Source organism: Neomonachus schauinslandi, chromosome 3, assembly GCF_002201575.2.
Source record: "Neomonachus schauinslandi chromosome 3, ASM220157v2, whole genome shotgun sequence".
Taxonomy (NCBI): Eukaryota; Metazoa; Chordata; class Mammalia; order Carnivora; family Phocidae; genus Neomonachus; species Neomonachus schauinslandi.
In genome coordinates, this window is record NC_058405.1 from 156,031,382 (window position 1) to 156,040,255 (window position 8,874).

The window sequence follows — 8,874 nt, forward strand, 5'->3', positions numbered from 1 at the left end:
AGCGTGCCCCAAAGTCGGGGTGGGCGTGTGGTGTGCGGACGAGGGCTTGGCTCTGGGGCCACTCTCGCCTGCTTTCCGACGGCTGGGGAGGAGAGCGCGAACGGTTATGCAAAGCACCATGCACCGCACGCCTTCCTCTCTTCTCCCCTTTGGAGAAAATTCGGCGCCCAGGACTGGTGGGTTTCTAGAGGTTGACGTGACCTCAGGCTTTACTAAGGAGCAAGAGGCCGGTTGAGGGGCGACTTCGGAAGGCTTGTGCAAGGCGAGGAGGGCGGTTTCCAGAGTCAAACTCTGACCCCTCGGGCCTGACGCGCCAAACTCGGGGACTCCCGAGAAGCCTCGGACTCCGCGCTTGCACCTGTTGTCGCCGTCACTCATTCCCGCCAGCGGGCGGGGCAGCGCGGGCGGCTTGGCCAGGACTCGCCGTGCAGCCCATTCTGGGCCCCGGCGCCCGCCACAGGCCTGCGCCCCTCGCGGCTCCCGCGGGCCCCTCGCGGCTGAGCACCGCCTGGCCGCAGCAACAGCCTCGGGAGCCGGCCCGCGACGAGGCCACCCGCGCGCCAGAGGGGGTTGAGCACAGTGCGGTTTGCCTGGAGCGGCTCTGGCCGCTAATAGCCTTGGGAGCGTCTTTGAAAGAAGAGTACTTTGTAAAAAATATCTGTAAAAGGTAGCTGAGAATTTCATATATCGCCGCTATAATACATAATGTAATATTATACATACATATAGAATATAATGTAATGGCGATATATAATATATATAATCAAGTCGTAAATGATTACAACGAAGTAAACTTATGTGATAATGATGATGATTTTTACAACTACCATTTATCAAGGGCTCAATCAGATGGAGATTAAGTCCATTTGGTCAAAAACTAAAGCTCTAAGAGATTTAACTGGGGTCTCCTGACAATTCATGAGCTTAACCATTTTGACATGTGTTTTTATAAAAGTTAGCAGCAACAACTGTTAAAAGTTACATTAGTAATAACTTCTATGCTCTCTTATAAAAGTTTGACTTTGGGTTATTTTACTTTCAAGAGAAAGACTTTAAAAATATGCAGTATCACTGTATTAATTTTTAATCTGCTCAAAGATTAGATCTTTATATTATTTACCAAAAATAAAATAGGAAACATAATTTTTTTCATTGGATACAGTTCAGCTAAAGCATCCTTAAAGTCATACATTTCTGCATGCAATTTAAGCTTATTTTAGGTTTTAGTTTCTGTGGAAACAGTACAAACCTATTCAAATTAATACTCATATTCTAGAGCAGAATAATTTTGCTGTTCGATAACATTAGAACTGATCTTTGGGTGTGTTTTTTTTTCAGTAGTAATGATGGATTTGAGTAGCTATTATCTTTTGCCCGTCTTTTTTTGACTGAAAACCTTTATTTTTTAATTATTTTTATTTTATTTTATTTTATTTTTTTTAAAAGATTTTATTTATTTATTTGAGAGAGAGAGAATGAGAGAGAACACATGAGAGGGGATAGGGTCGGAGGGCAAAGCAGACTCCCTGCCGAGCAGGGAGCCCGATGCGGGACTCGATCCAGGGACTCCAGGATCATGACCTGAGCCGAAGGCAGTCGCCCAACCAACTGAGCCACCCAGGCGCCCTATTTTTAAATTATTTTTAAAAGATTATTTATTTATTTGACAGAGACACAGCGAGAGAGGGAACACAAGCAATGGGAGCGGGAGAGGGAGAAGCAGGCTTCCCGCCAAGCAGGGAGCCCGATGTGGGGCTTGATCCCAGGACCCTGGGATCATGACCTGAGCCGAACGCAGACACTTAACAACTGAGCCACCCAGGCGCCCCTGAAAACCCTTATTTTTAAAGACTGTCTTCACCATAGTAGGTGTTCAGTCTGTGATACACAAATTAATCAACTCAATTTAGGGAACATTGACTGTATTTCAAGGCCTGTGATAGTAATTCTCTGTTCTTCTCTTTTCATTCTTAAAGCAAAAGGAAATTTTGGTTTTAAAACTTGAGTAGGTCATGTAAAAGTATACAATTCAACTAGTAGACATTTATAGTGTTCCTATTATGCATAGTACCTAATGCTCTATGTTATGGGAGATAAGATGAACAAGATCAAATCCTCATCTTGAGTTTTTTTCAACCTAGAAGGGAAGAAAGGACTAACTGCTCAAAATAATAATTATATCTAAATGTGCTTATAATAAGACACAAGCAGAATAGGATAAGTGATAGGTGAACTGCAATCAAAGATCTTGTAGGAGCACAGAGGACAGCATCGTGAGGCACAATGTTTAGAGCTATGTAAGGGTATCATCAAGGCTGAAATTGTGGTTTGGGTGGGAAGGTGGGAGGAAAGATATAGAGCCCCTTTCATCTACCCAGCACTAGACTAGGCACATTCTTTTTTAGTCTTCTGAGTTACCATTCTTTCTCTGGAAATCTGAACCTTAGAGAGGTAAAAGTGACTCATGTAGTTACATTGCTAGTGACTGGTAGATGCAGTTTTCAAAACTTGGTTCTATTTGACTCCATTGCCCATGCACGTTCACTCTGCCATGTTACTTGTATTGTGGTAATAATGACTTAGAGTTTTACTCTAGAGAACTTTGCAAATAGAGGGCCATTGAGGTTATTGAATCAGGAAGTTATATAATCAGAACCAAAATTTAGAAAGATAGGCTCAGACCAGAGAACAGTTTTTAAAGGACAGGAAACAGAGAATTGAATTAGGAGCATACGACTCTAGTGAAAAATAATGGGGACCTAAACAGAAGTGGCAGCTGTGAGAATAAAATACTGGGAAAGGGTTAAGGAGAAACCAGAGAAGAACTGAGACTCTTGGACGTGGTGATGTTGGGGAGGGATTGGTGAGGATGGTTCAGAAGTCTCAAGTTTCAAATCCTGGAGAGGTCATTGACAAAGATAAATATAAAAGTGCAACACATAACAAATTGCAAACCCAAATTGCATATCCCATTTGTTTATATTTTGTACTAGCATCCCAATGTTTCCCATCTTTTTCCTTCACACAGTCAGTTAAGAGCATAGTTCTTATTTCAGGGATTTACTCAAACCTGCCCTCCCTCTTGCTTGCGTTCCCGTACTGGTAATTCTTCCATTACTGCTCCTTGAGTTTTCTAGACACTGATTCTAACTCCTGATATCTATTTTAGACAGTCCTTTTCTCAATAACCCTTGGGATGTGTTCTCTAGCTTATAGACCTAGATAACCATCTGTGGGCCTCCTATGGACCAGGCTTTACTTTACGGGAGGGGATGTGGCAGTGATTAAAACCTGGTTCTTGCCCTCCAGCAGCCTGTGGTCTAGTGCAAGAAGGAGCTAAGTAAATAGAAAGTTTATACACTCAATGTGCTAAGTGTAGCAGTACAAGAGTTGCCAGGTGCAGAGACAGCCCAAATCAGGGAGTGACTTGGTAGATAAAACAACATGAAAGGACACGTTTAGAAGATGCCTCTGTTTCCATTTTATTTCTCTCTTGTTCCCCTGTCTATTAACCTATTGTATTCTGGAGGATGATTAGGTGCTTTCTTCTTCTCTATGATGGTTGGATATTTGAAATAGGAGAGGTGAGGGATAGGAGTTTTAAAAATCTGTCTTAAGGAGCAGAGTCCAGTTCAGATTTCCTTTTCCTTTATGGAATGTAATACTTACATTTAGAGAGGATGTTACCCAGATGATCTAGATGGAACAGTAAGTGATTCATTGGAAAATTCCTTATAAAACTGTTTTATTTGCATATGCAGTTTATTTTGAGCAACTACTTAGATGCAGGAATATAAAATATTAGAGCTGACTGTGCAGCATGAGGTAGGACCTCAGTAATTATTTATAGAACAGAGACTAAATGAATAGGCAACCCTCACCCCACCCTCCATTTTATACCCATTCCTTACCATTTTACTCTTACTTCTGGAATAAGAATGAAAAACAGTCATCATCAGAGAATCTTTTCTTGATTCACTTATGCAAGTATGGTTTAATAATTATACACATGTTTTCAGTTGCTTTTTAGGGGAAGACCTTGTGTTTGGAACATCCCACCCGTAAAATCCTTTGAACATTCACAGATATTATACCACCATATACAAAAATAAGACCTGTGCAGCAAGACTTCAGTCCAAGAATGATTGCCCAGAACATATTGTCCACTTGTACACTCAGTCCTGCAGTATTTGCCTTGGCTTGCCCCTTTATTTTACCCTTACCTTCTGACCACCAACGGCTGTCTTTCTTTCTTTTTAAAGATTAATTAATTAATTAATTAATTTATTTATTTGAGAGAGAGAGAGAGAGCATGAGCAGGGAGAGAGCAGAGGGAGAAACAGACTCCCTGCTGAGCAGGGGAGTCTGTGGAGGGGCTCAATCCCAGGACCTTGGGATCATGACCTGAGCTCAAGGCAGACACTTAACTGACTGAGCCACCTAGGCGTGCCCCCCAACATTTTTTTTTTAAAGATTTTTAAGATTTATATAACTGTTTTTTAACCTCTTCCCATTTTTTTTTTTAAGATTTTATTTATTTATTTGAGATAGCACAAGCAAGGGGAATGGCGGAAGGAGAGGGAGAAGCAGGCTCCCTGCTGAGCAGGGAGCCCGACACGGGGCTCCATCCCAGGACCCTGGGATCATGACCTGAGCTGAAGACAGATGCATAACTGACTGAGCCACCCAGGCGCCCCAACCTCTTTCCATTCTTACCTCATTTGTAGATGTGATCTTTCTGGGAGGAAAAAGTTTTCCTTGACCCTCTTAGGGTTCCTGGCTGGGTCTGAAAATTAAATTGACAAAGATTAATAGGAGAAAAGCATACAAATTTTACTGAATTTTTACATGTACTTGGGGGCCTTCATAAGGGAATGAAGATCTAAGAACTGACCAGAGCAGGAAGCTTTTATACCTTTTAGACAAAGAAACAATACATTTATGAGTAATTGACAAGATGAAGGAGTTTAGGTTAGAGATAGTAAATGGTGAAGAAGAAACTAGGAAGATAAGGGTTAGTTTAACAAGATTAGTTTGCAGATTCCTCTGGTGCCTTGTCTTGGGGCTGATAAGTGTCTGTCTCCAGGAAAAGAATTTATTTCCTGCCTTTAGGCACAAAAGGGGGAGCTTTTTCTGTGTTTACTGTTTCTTAATTGCCTTCAACTCAAAATAATTCCTAGGTCAAGAGGCATATTTTGGGGTGACATATTCTGGTTTCCTTCGGATGCATGAGGTATTTTCGGGTACTGTCATGACCCTCTTAATTCATGTTTTCTCTCACCTATAGGCATCTTGGCAGTAGTTCATGTTGCTAGCGTCCTAACCATGACATTTCAAACATCTTTTAAAAAAATATTTAATTGTCACTTGTCCTCTACTCTAGCAACTATGTTGTTTTTGAATAGTGGGCAATTGTTGCCTTGGTGCACTCTGATCTTTTGAATCTAAGGAAGGCCACCATGTAGTGTTGCATAGATTACTCAATATATAAGGTTGTCTAGCCAAAGGAGCTAGTAGGATGAAATCCAGCCCTTACTGCTCCACTCATAGAACCATGTAGCCACAAGCCCCTCCATTCAATGGGAGTGCATTTTTCTAATACATAAAAAGATGCTGAACAGGCCAGTGGGAGCCCTGCCTAAACAGCTCCTGCACTGTAAGATGGTGTCAAGAAACCCTCATTTATGTTCATCATGTTTTACTATCATATTCTCAGACATCAGTAACTTTGACATTTGGAAAAATATTCTTTTGGTGCTCCTGATATGGTGAATGTTGCAAGTGGGTTCCTCAGGAAACAGACTCTGAGATTTGCATGTAGAAATTTTGGGCAATATGAGTTTGGGAAGAGTACCTGAGAAGAGTGAGGGAAGCAGGACTGGGCAGAGCAAGTTGAGTTGTGATTTTTGCAACAGAGTTTCAGCAATCCTAGGATGACCTACAGAGTTGTCCCCAGAGACTAGGGTCCCTTCCCCCTCCACTGTACACTCTATCCTCATCTACCTATCTATAGACATTGGGTGCAGGCTGCTCCCAGATAAGAGTCCAAACTTTGGACAAGATGACTCTCTTTGGCTGAGGGCAATTTCTGGAGAGGAACTTAGCTGAGAACAGCCCACACCCCAGCATTTGGTGGAACAATGGCTTGGTCCTGAAGGGAGATTTGGGCCAATCACAGCATATACAGAAGTGAGTTCATAACCATCAAATGACTTTTTCTCTACAATAGGATTAAACAGGTTGAATTTAGTTTGCTTTTGGTTGAAGGAAAACATGACAAAAACAGAATAACTCAGGAAAACTTCAAACTTGTTTTTTTCTTAGGGCACCTGAGAGATTGCAGAAGGGACTATATCAGGAGCACAGATCTGGTAACCTAAGATGTGGTAATCTTGTGAACTGAAAGTTTAGGTTGCACACTGTGTTTAATGATTGCAGGCTAAAAAACAGCTTTCTATGAGTTTGCCCTCTGTTGGTTCTGTGCTCAAGAAAATATCCATATTGGTCACCATTGGGGAAATATAATTAAAATGCAAAATCTTCTCCCCACTCAGAATACCTTTCTACAGGGGCGCCTGGGTGGCTCAGATGGTTAAGCATCTGCCTTTGCCTCAGGTCATGATCCCAGGGTCCTGGGATATTGCCCCACATCGGGCTCCTGGCTCAGCTGTGAGCCTGCTTCTCCTTCTCCCTCTGCCTCTTTCCCTGCTCATGCTCTCTCTCTCTCTCTGTGTGTGTCTCAAGTGAATAAATAAAATCTTTAAAAAAAAAAAAAAAGAATACCTCTCCACAAAGGTGATAGAGACAGAAACCAGTTTCATCACTGAATAAGCATGAACTCTGTGGTACACAGCACAGGCAAGAAATTGCAAAGACAAAACAAAGAAAGGAATCTCACCCACTTATATTGCCAAGCAGACACAACCCATTACATCACAGATAGTTCATCCTAACCTTACCTGGTGATTGGAGTCACCATCTTATTGGCTCTATAGAGAGGAAAAACAAACCTCGTATCTTTATAGCAGGAGGTAATTTTGCAAACTGGAGTAAAGCAAACATCAAAGTTAGGATCTTAACTTCTTACTGAAACTGGGAAATAGGGGAACTATCTCCCTTGCTGTTTGCATTTCAAAAAGGTGTTTTTTTTTTTTTCCAAATTTTTATTTAAATTCTAGTTAACATATAGTGTAATATTGATTTCAGGAGTAGAATTTAGTGGTTCATCACTTACATATAATGCCCAGTGCTCATCATAAGTGCCCTCCTTAATACCCATCACCCATTTAGCCCATTCCCCCACCCACCTCCCTCCGTCAACCCTCAGTTTGTTCTCTATCGTGAAGAGTCTCTTATGGTTTGCTTCCCTCTCTCTTCCCCCCCCTTCCATATGTTCATCTGTTTTGTCCTGATTTCCACATATGAGTGAAATCATAGGGTATTTGTCTTTCTCTGACTAACTTATTTTGCTTAGCATAATACATTCTGGCTCCATCATGTTGTTGCAAATGGCAAGATTTCATTCTTTTTGATGGCCGAGTAATATTCCATGGTATTTATATGCCACATCTCCTTTATCCATTCATCAGTCGATGGACGCTTGGGCTCTTTTCATAGTTTGGCTATTGTTTTGTTTGTTTGTTTTTTAAAATAGGCTTCACGCCCAGTGTGGAGCCCAATGTGGGGCTTGAACTCACAGACCATGAGATCAAGACCTGAGCTGAGATCAAGAGTCAGACTTTTTTTTTTTTTTTAAGATTTATTTATTTGAGAGAGAGAGAGAGCTCAAGCGCATGAGTGCACATGAGCAGGCAGTGGGGCAGAGGGAGAGGGAGAGAATCTCAAGCAGACTCCATGCCCAGCATGGCGCCCAACTCAGGGCTTAATCTCATGACTCTGAGATCATGACTTGAGCCAAAATCAAGAGTCAGACACTTAACTGACTGAGCCACCAAGGTGCTCCTAGTTTGGCTATTGCTGATGATGTTATAAACATCAGAGTGTATGTACCCCTTTGAATCTGTATTTTTGTATCCTTTGGGTAAATACCTGGTAGGGCAATTGCTGGATTGTAGGGCAGTTCTATTTTTAACTTTTTGAGGATAGTTAGCCATTATAAAAATTTATATACATTTGAAAAGGACAGAGAAAAAAATTCTGGGGGGGAAAAAAAAGAGATGGGAGAAGTCTTTTTCCTTATTTCTCCCAGGGAGAATTAAACCTCTTATTTTTAGTCTGTATTTGCCCTTACATTATATATCTGGATCTGTTTAAGGTTGGAACTCCTTGAAGCACTGAAAAATTTTAGAAGCAACCAAAATTCAAAGCTATTATTTTTACATCTGGAGTAGGAAGAGAAGTGGAGTAGCCAGAAAGGAAGCCAGGGATGTAGACAAGAGCCATGGCCACATGTGCCGAAAAGCCTGGACTCTATTCAACTGGTAGTGGGAAGCCAATAAAGCTTCATAGCAGGGAGTCAGACTTGTATTTTAGGTAAATCCCTCTAGCTACAATGTGGAGAGAGTATGGACATTAGAACATGCTACAAGGTCACTGTAATCAAATTCATATGGTATTGGATCAGAACAGATAACCCAAAAGTAGACTGAGTATATGTGATAATTTAACATATGACAAGAAGGATAATTCAATTCAGTGAGAAAAGAGTAGATTATTTAATGAAGAAAAAAAAAAGCAGCCCACCATCTTATTTAAAAAATTTTATATAAATGCTTGTATACACATATAAATTAAATTCAAAAATATAGAAAGACCAAATACTTAAATGTTAAAAAATATCTTGCAAGAAAAGGTAGGAGATTACATGTACAACCTAGGGGTTGGAAAGTGCTGAAAGTGCTGAAAAGAGAGACA